This window comes from Acinonyx jubatus, chromosome D1 (genome assembly GCF_027475565.1).
Source record: "Acinonyx jubatus isolate Ajub_Pintada_27869175 chromosome D1, VMU_Ajub_asm_v1.0, whole genome shotgun sequence".
NCBI classification, from domain to species: domain Eukaryota; kingdom Metazoa; phylum Chordata; class Mammalia; order Carnivora; family Felidae; genus Acinonyx; species Acinonyx jubatus.
In genome coordinates, this window is record NC_069390.1 from 1,150,445 (window position 1) to 1,159,484 (window position 9,040).

Genomic DNA, 9,040 nt, shown 5'->3' on the forward strand with positions numbered 1-9,040 from the left:
TGCCAGCACTCCCTGGTTTGTGGACCGCTCGATCCTCTCTCTGCCGCCCTCTCCACACCGCCTTCCCCCTGCGTGGGTTCTGTGTCTGAGTCCAAACTTCCCTCTTTGCATATGGACACCAGCCATCGGGTCAGGGCCACCCTAATGACCGTGTCTTATCTTGCAAAGACCCTATTTCCAAATAAAGTCATATTCACAGGGTCCGGGGGTTGGGACACCCACATGCCTCTTCTGGGGTACACAGTTCAGCCCGTAACAGGGGTGGTTCCTTCCTCACATATGACATGCTTGCCCTGGGATTTAGATGGGACTCTGGAAGTCCCCAAAGACTTATAGATTTGCCGAGTGTCATTAATCTAGATGTGACTTGTCATTAACTAACCACCAATTTCTGAGGTGACAGGCAAGCTTCTTTTTTTAAGGAATGAATCGTTAAGGCGGGACTTGGAACTTTCCCCACCCAAATGGTGAATCACTTGAATTCCACTCGCTTGAATCTCCCGTTGGGATTTTCTCTAATTTTTTTTTAATGTTTATTTATTTTTGAGACAGAGAGAGACAGAGCATGAGCGGAGGAGGGACAGAGAGAGAGGGAGACACAGAATCCGAAGCAGCCCCAGGCTCCGAGCTGTCAGCACAGAGCCCAACGCGGGGCTCGAAATCACGAGCTGTGAGATCATGACCTGAGCTGAAGTCGGCCGCTTAACCGCTTAACCACTTAACCGACTGAGCCACCCAGGTGCCCCACCTGTTGGGATTTTCAAAGGCGCTGCTAACCTCGGCTCTCCCTGGACCTTCACTCCTAGAAGAACTCCCTCTTCCCGGACCCTCCGCGGCAGAAGACTAAGCACGGGAGACGTATCCTGTCTTCACAGGCCTGAATATCGGGTAGATTTTCTCCCGCAGACAGGGACGTTTTCCATTTTATTGTTTGTTCTGCCGTCCAGCTCAGGACGGCAAGAAATGACCTCATGAAGGTAAGTTTCTCCTAGCTCCCCTGTCCCATCAGCAAAGGCCCCCAAGATCCAGATGATCTCCCACTGGTTATTGCTGCCAAGGACCCCAGGCCGAGCCTCGCCAGGTCTCCCAGTTTTTCAAAGGAAGACGAATCTGCAGTGTTTTTGCCTGTCCGACCTGCCCCAGCGCTGGTCTTCAGCCTTCCTCCAGTGCTGGCCCGGAGGTCCCAGCAGGTCCTGGCCCTGGCCAGCCTCTGCCTCTCCTCCTGGCGGGTCCTGCCCCTGCCCCGCCTTGGCCTTTGGAGAGGTCCCCATCCAGCCCCGCCTCCTGGGGATTTCCCGGGCCAAGCCGTGACCCACTGTCCCAATGCCTGGTAGGAAGTGTCACCCCCCCACGCACACCATCATGCCTATTCTCTCTCAGCATCCCCAGCCATCCTCAGAACTGTCTTTCCAGATCCAGGTGAGGCCTTCTGCCAGCTCCTGCCCCACCTCACGTGGACAGAGTACCTGGCAGGCAGCAGGTGGAGACCCCTCAGGTTGCCCCTTGAGGACCCAACCCCACAGGGTCACCTGCAGGCCATACCTGGGAGCAGGGCGGTCTCTGGCCTGCTGGGTTAGGAACTGCCCTTTGGTCCGTGCCCGCCACCCAGCCTGCCACCTCTACCCAGTGGGAGAACCACCACTCCTTCCTGGACCTGCGATGCCAGCCTCCCAGCAACCCTTCTGAGGTGCCGGCCTGGTCGGCTCTCTTCACCCTCAGGGGCTGACCCAGCCCCATTCTTCTCCCCACACGAACCCTGCTTTGTAGCCCAAAGAGCACCTGACCCAGGGTAGATGCCTGGTCAATAAATGACCTGTGTGGCCCGAACCAGTATGCTCTGTCACATTATAGAAGTTTGCACATGCTGTTCCATCTCTCTGCAATGCCCTACCTTCTAGAGAACTCCTGCTCATCCCTCAAGGCCTCTGTCAGATGCCCCTTCCTCCAGGCACTACTTCCTTCAAGTGGCGGCATCTTGGCACGTTCCCTGTCACAGGAACCGTGGATTCACTGTGGTGGCATGCCACATGGCCCCTGCCACTCATCTGCCATTGTATGAGGGCAGGGGTGGGGGGACTTGGGGGGCAGGGGAACTTGGGGGGCTGAAGGGTCTCTTTTATGCAGTGGCCCAGTACTTGTTAGTAAACCCCAAAAAATGCACACAAGGTGGGAGCAGAAAAGTAAGGCAGCGAAATCCCTCCCTGCCCCCACTCCCATCTCGTGGGCTGACACGGAGGCCTGGCGAGGGGGCACTTGCCCGGGGTGGCTCGGTGAGGAGTTGGTGGAGCCAGGCCGGACATGGATTCTCACTCACGGTCGGGAGGAGGCCACCAGCTCTGCTCCCACTGCCTTTCCCACTGGGGCCCCTGAGGCCCATGGGACGGGCTGGGCGCTGGCCGGCCAGCTGAGTTCTTCAGGAGGCCTGGGGCCGATGTGGACCCCACTGGCAGCAGCCAAGAGCAAGGAGCCGGGCCTGGTGTGGCAGAGGCCGTCCTGGTGGGAGCCTTGTGCCCCGGGAGGCCTGGGGGGGGGGGATGGGTGCCTTGGAGGGAGCTGGAACAGCAGGGTGCTAGCTCTGTCCCCAGTTTGGGCTGCAGCTTGGCCACTGCGGGGATGGCTGGGCCTCCTGCTCAAAGACCTCAGCGGGGCCTTGAAAAGCCGCCCTCAGCTCCTCTCCGGTTGGGGCTTCCTCCCAAGGGGGAGGAAGAGGGTGAACAAGGTGACAGGGACCACAGAGGTCTCACTGCCTCTCACCCACCCCTTTCAGGGGTTCCCACGTGACCGCTCCCTAACCCCTCCCTTACTGGGTGGCTTTGGGCTCCAACCAGCCAGAAGAATGTGCAGGTGCCTGAGGCCAGGGGTAGGGGCCGCTCCACTCCCAAGGCTCCTCCCCCTCATCATCTATTCTATAGCCCTCCCAAGCTCCAGTCCAAGGGTTGGTTGGGGCAGGGCAGGCTGAGGGTCCCTAGATGATGGCCCTGGGCAAGTGGTAGTGGAAGGATCAGGCCTGGGAGGGAGGCAAGAGATGGCCTTCCTCCTGGCCTGCCATTAACCAGCTCGGCTTCACCCCTCATCCCCTCCATCAAATGGGTGAGAACCACTAGATTAGGGGTCCCAATGCTGGATCCCCCCATCAATTAGCAGAGCAAACTCCCTGGAGGAACTTTCGGAACACAGATGCCTGCCCCCCCCCCTTAGAGTCTGACTTTGGGGGTCAGGGTGGGGCCCAGGGATCGGCATGCAAAGATGCTGCCAGGTGACCCTGAAAGGTGTCCGGGTGAGAAGCCCTGAGCCAGATGGCCCCTGATGGCTTTTCCTGATCAATGTCTCTCCTGCTCTGGTCTGCAAAGTCACCAGTCAGCCCTGGAGGCTGCTCTGCAGACCCGCTGCTACAGAGCCTTGTGCCCAGGGCAGGCTGCTGGGCAGGGCCGCAAGAGAGGGCTGAGTGGCTTCCCCCTGGTGGTCCTGAAGTGCACGTGGGTAACTCCCTTCCTCCACTGATCCTTGTTATAAGCTGGTTTGTGTCCCTCCTACAAAAGATATGTGTGAGCCTGACCCCCAGGACCCCAGAATGTGAACTGACTGGGAACTAGGGACTAGGGCCTTTACAGATGAAATTAGTTAAGATAAGATTACAGTGCATCCTAATCTCATGACTGGTGTCCTTACAAAAAGGGGACATTTGGACATAGACATAGGGAGAACCCCATGGAGTGTGGGGGCAGAGTTGGGGACTCTCAGTTTTAGGCTCTGCTGGACAGTGGGGGACAGAGGCAAGCCCCCAACAGAGGGGGACACTGTGTGTCCCCTCAGCAAGGAGGGGACCCTAGCAAGGCCACACATCTAGGACCGGGTGAGGCCGCTGAGGGCATGGAATATGCCAGCAGACCAGGGGAGGGGCACCTTCTAGGAAGAGAAAAGGAGGGTGCTTTGCAGACAGCCCTGGAGGATGGGTGGGTGGGGGTGGCGGCAGGTGGAACCATCCAGTGAGAGGTGCAGAGGCTGGGGGGGGGGGGGTGGTGAGGCAGGTAAGAGTCAAGAACAATACCCAGTACTGCTTACTAGAGCTGCAGGGGTGAGGGCTGGGGCAGGGAAGAGAGTTGGAGGTGTTGAGATCCAGCCGGTGTTGGCATTTCCTGGTCTGAAGGTCGAGGATGAAATCTGACTGGTGATACAGCTGGGGCAGTCGACTGCACGAGTGTCCCGGGAGCCACGGCTGTGGCTGACCTTCCTGTGGGGCCTGGAGCCCCAGAGCCGCTCAAGGGCAGTTGAGGTTGGGACGAGGCGAGGCCCTCAGAAGAGGGGCGGGTGGGAGCCTCGGGGCTCAAGGCCGCTGGAGACCCAACCCCCCCCCTCCAACACACACACACACACAGGTGGGATGTGCACAGGCTGGGGGCTGCTCGGCTGGCAACCCGGCCGCCCCCTCTTGGCGGGCGCGGGCAGCAGATGGCGCTGCCGGGCTGCCGTCGGCCCTCGCGGCTCCGGGAGCGCGAGGAGGGTGGCCCGCGGGGCCAGATCCGAGCCCGAGGCCCAGAGGAACGCACGCTGCGACCCCGGGTCTGAAAGGCACCCTCTGGGGGGACGCTCGCCGCCCTGCCCAGCAGGTGTTCGGCCACCCGGGGCCATGACTGGAGCGCGGGGTGGGGGCGCGCGGGCCTCGGGCTCCCACGCCGAGCAGGTGCTCTGCGCGCCCGCCCTGCGCTCTTAGCGGGGCCGACGAGGGCGCGCGGAGGCGGGGGCGGGGGCGGGGGCGGGGGCGGGGGGGCCCTGGGAGCACCCGCGCGGCGCTTTGAGGATGAAGGGCGCCGCGGCCGGCCTGGCGGGCGGGCGTCCAGGAGTGGGCGCGGCCCTTCCCGGCGTGAGCTCATCGCGGGCGGTGCGGCGCCCCCACCGCGCCCAACCTCTCGACCCTCGGAGCCCGGGACTGCGGGGGGCAGTGCGGGCGCGGGGAGCGGGGGTGGGATCGGGCCTCTAGGGAGGAGGACCCGGGGGCCAGAGTGCGGTGGGGGCGCTCCGTGGGGAGCCCAGGACCAGAGGCCGGCTGCTCCCGCGCCAGCTGCCAGGCCCCGAGCGGCCCTTCACCTGGGCTGACGTCACCGTTCATCCCAGCGACCCCGCCCGCGCCGCCGGGACCGCTCCCGTCCTCCCCCTGGCGGAGCGGCTGCCCCCTTCTCCAACTGGGTCCTCGGCTTCGGGGAGGGTGGGGCAGCCAACCACCTGCCGGGAGAGGTGAGGGCCGAGCGCCGCCTCCCCCACCCCAGCCTGCCCCTCCTGCAGTTTCCCATTAGGGCCCACTTGCGGAGAAGGGCCTGATCTGCTGCGCCCGCGACGTCCCCTCGTTCTTTATCAGCCCTAACGCCTGCCACCCGGCCGCCAGCCTGCCCACGCTCCTCCCCAAGGCTGACCACCAACAGATCGGGAGCAGAGAGGGGCGGGCGCGTGGCGGGGGGTGTCCTGGGGCAGGAACCTGGGCAGAGAGCACGGGGAGGGGCGGGTGTGCAGAGAGCAGGCCCTGGGTTTCTCCCTTCCACCTCTGGGCCTCACTGTGGGGGTTCAGCCCTGCAGGCCTGTGGTTCCCCGTCTTGGACTAAGTCCCCAGGCCCCCCAAATAAACAGGTGGAAGAGAGAAAAGATCCCCGCTCGGCATCAGCCCAGCGTGACCTTGGACAGGTCCTCCTGCCTCTGAGCCCAGAGCACGTTGGGGCTCCACGTTGCAAGCACGGGACGCCTAGTGGAGCCCCCTCCTGGGCAGACTAGTTCAGTCCCTGGGAGCTGTGTGAGGGGTGCTGGAAGGGGCTCCTGGGTCAGGGGCTAAACTGGGGAGGGGGCAGAGGAGGGAGGGGCACGGAATCCCGTCCCGTTAGGCATCAAGAGGGTCCAATTCTCCACCTGGGACAGGCAGCGGGGGCTGTGGCCCTCGGTCGCCACCCCCGCCCTGGGCCGGCAGGGTTCTTGACTCCACCCTTCTTCCCCAGCTGCTTCTGTGCGCAAACACCCCTTTAGACGGGCTGGGTGGGGGTGGGGCGCTCTAGGACCCGGCTTTGTCTTCCTCCTCCGGGCTTCGGGCGGCTCTGGCCTTTTCTCCCCTCCACCGGCTCCAGGAGTCCGGCCCCCTCCCCCTTCTCTTCCCCCACTTCTATTTCAAGCTCTCCTTGGCTATTTATAGCTACGTCCGACAATTGCGTCAGGCTGAGTCTGGCTCCCGCCGGCCCCAAGCCAAGGGCGCCACCACCCCCGCCTGGGCAGCTACCTGGCCTGCTGGGCCCCGGGCTGCCCCAGGTGTGCGTGAGTGCCCCGGGGTGTGGCGGATCCCACCTTGGGCGCGGCAGCACCCGAGGCAGGCTTGGGGGAGACAGCCCCCTCATTCGAGATGGGGGCAGGGGTGGTGGCGGCAAGGGGGCAACTTTCCCTTCGGTCCTCAGAACTACCCCGCTGGGCTGCCCTGAGGAAAGGCCTTTGCCGCTGTGGTTTCACCTTTGGTGTTTGCAAAGAAAAGGGGTGCAGCCTCCCACCGGGCTGCACAGGGCAGCCCGCCGTGGCCTCTGCCTCTTCCCTCCGGAATGAAGGTCCCTCGTCCGAACGCCAGTGTGTTCTAGTCCCGTCCGATTTACGGGGGGTCCCGGGGTCCCGCGCCGCCCACCGCTCTTCTTCCTGAGGCCCCGCCCCCAGCCCTTCCCTTCCCCTGGTGCTCCCCAGGAACATGGTCCTTGGAAGATTTGCTCGGTTTGGAAAGGCTAGAGGGGCTCTCCAGGCATCTGCCCGGTTGACAAAGGCCTGACCCTGGCATCACCCTGCCCTGTGGCCTGTGTGTGTTCTGGCAACGGGGCACTGTCCTTCCCCAGCCCACCAAGGCTTCCTCAGGTTCTGGGCACTGGCCCCTGCCTGCCTCGGGTCTCAGCCTGCCTGCCTCGGGTCTGTCCTCTGGGGAACCACTCCCGTCCCCTTGCCTTCATCAAGCTATCGGCACCCTTGTCAAAGCCTGCCCACTCCTTCAGAGATGACCTTCTATCTGGAGACACCCCCAACCCCAGGGCCGGGAGGAGGCCCTGGGACTGTCTTGTCAGCCTAGCCACCGTCCCCCCCCACCGAAGGCTGAGATTACTCTGGGGGGTTGGCTGAAGGAGCCCCTCCACGGAGGGAGAACTGGTTCCCGAGTGCTCATGCTAGGTGCACAAGACACGCCCTGTGAAGTTCCACTGGCAGTCGGCCTGTCTGTCCAGCACCCCTTTCTGGAGAATGGGACACCCAACTGCCAGCTTCCGTTTTTTCTGACCCTTGGAGGCCCCATGGCTTCTCAGGAAGGACCACTTTTCTGGAGAACAGGTCAACCTCCCAACACCCCCTCCCACCGGTTTTCTGAGCCTCGCACCGCACCTCCCATTGGACCCATTGGCCAGAAGCAGTCAGCTTCCGCCCCGCTGAAGCATGCAGCCCCACCCCCACCCTTTCTCTGTGGTCTGGCTGCATTGTCCCCTCTACACACGGCTCCAAATCCAACCTGGCTTTCAGAGGCCAGCCCCCCACCTTCCTGAGAACCAGTGGCTTCAAGCTTCCCCTCCTCTAAGCCCCTCAGGTCTGAGCCTCAGAAGCAGGGTCTGAGCTGGAAGGGGCCTGAGGGGCCACTGAGGCTGGCCCCATTCAGGACACCTCCAGGGACTGCTAGCTGGGATGAGTGGCACCCAGAGATCAGGAAACAGCCTACCCCAACTCTGTCCCAACTCTGGGGGACGTCGGAATGTCAGTTCCCTTTGCTAAAACACAAAATTCGACTGGATAAATTTGGAGGTGGAATCAGCTTCATACAAAGATTCATGAATTGGGCAACACCCCACCTAGCAGGTAGAAAGAAGCTCTGAGGAGTTGTATAGAATGGAAGGTTTTTCTGGGCAGAAGGGCTGGAGGGGACAAGGAGGTTGAACGAGTGGATTGTTTCAGGAAGGGAGGGGTCTGATCCGGCAGATGACCTCACTGGTGCTGACCAGGAAATTCCAGACTGAGTTCACTCCTGGGAGGGGCTGTAAGTGCAGTTGGGTTAGATGTTAAGTCTTGTTTGCTGGTTGGGAGCTTAGCACAGGTGACTCCATTTTGGGCCGGTTGTCTCTCTTCTAACGCCTCCTTGGGCCTCGGGGACGGTTGAACTGGGTCTATACAGTAGTCTCCGGCTCTGAGCTGTGGGTTTTACCTTGGACACTTACTGCCCATCTTCTATAAGCAAGGACTAGAAGCCTGCATATGATCTGGCAGTAGAATGAAGTTAGGACCCAGCTTTAATATCAGGTAGACCAGCGGAAGTGCACCATGTCATGTTACTACTCACCTACCTTCTTTCCCTCCTTCTTGCTGCCTCCCGTTTACCCATCTGTCAACCTGCTGTCCACCCGTCCACCCATCCGTCTTCCCTTTTACCCGTCCATCCGTACATCCGTACATCTATCCATCTATCCATCCACCCATCTATCCATCTATCCATCCACCCATATACCCCTATTCACCCATCTGCCCAACCATTTAACCCACCCACCCATCCACCCCTGTAGCATAAGTGCCCGATGAGTAGCTTTTCTGATTGTTAATATAAGTGCCTGGCATTAAGCCTTTCACTGCCGAGGCATTCACTTCAGAGACACCCATCTCACATAAGCACATTGCCAGCTACACAACTCGATAAAGAGCCAGAGCCAGGCCGCCCCACCCGTGAAGTTCCCTCTAGAAAGTCCTGGGTGACCTCGATAACTGACCACTCCAGAAACCCCAGCCGCCATCCTCAACCCCAAAAAGTTAGAGACGCTGCCTCCCTCTCTCCCCGTGACCTTGCCGTGTGGCTCCAGGTGTGTGTGCACCTGCCAGGACCTGTGGGCAGTAAGTGTTCCTCCAAGTGCCCCTATGGCTGCTGCTGAGGTGTGTTCTGTGGTCATTGTAAGGACTGGCAGGGCCGGTGTGGTCACAACCCTGGCCCCGTGGGGGCCACCAAGTAGTGCGGGCCAGGTGAGGGCCCCGGGTACCCCCGGCCGAAAGCATCACAACCCACAGGCCCAGA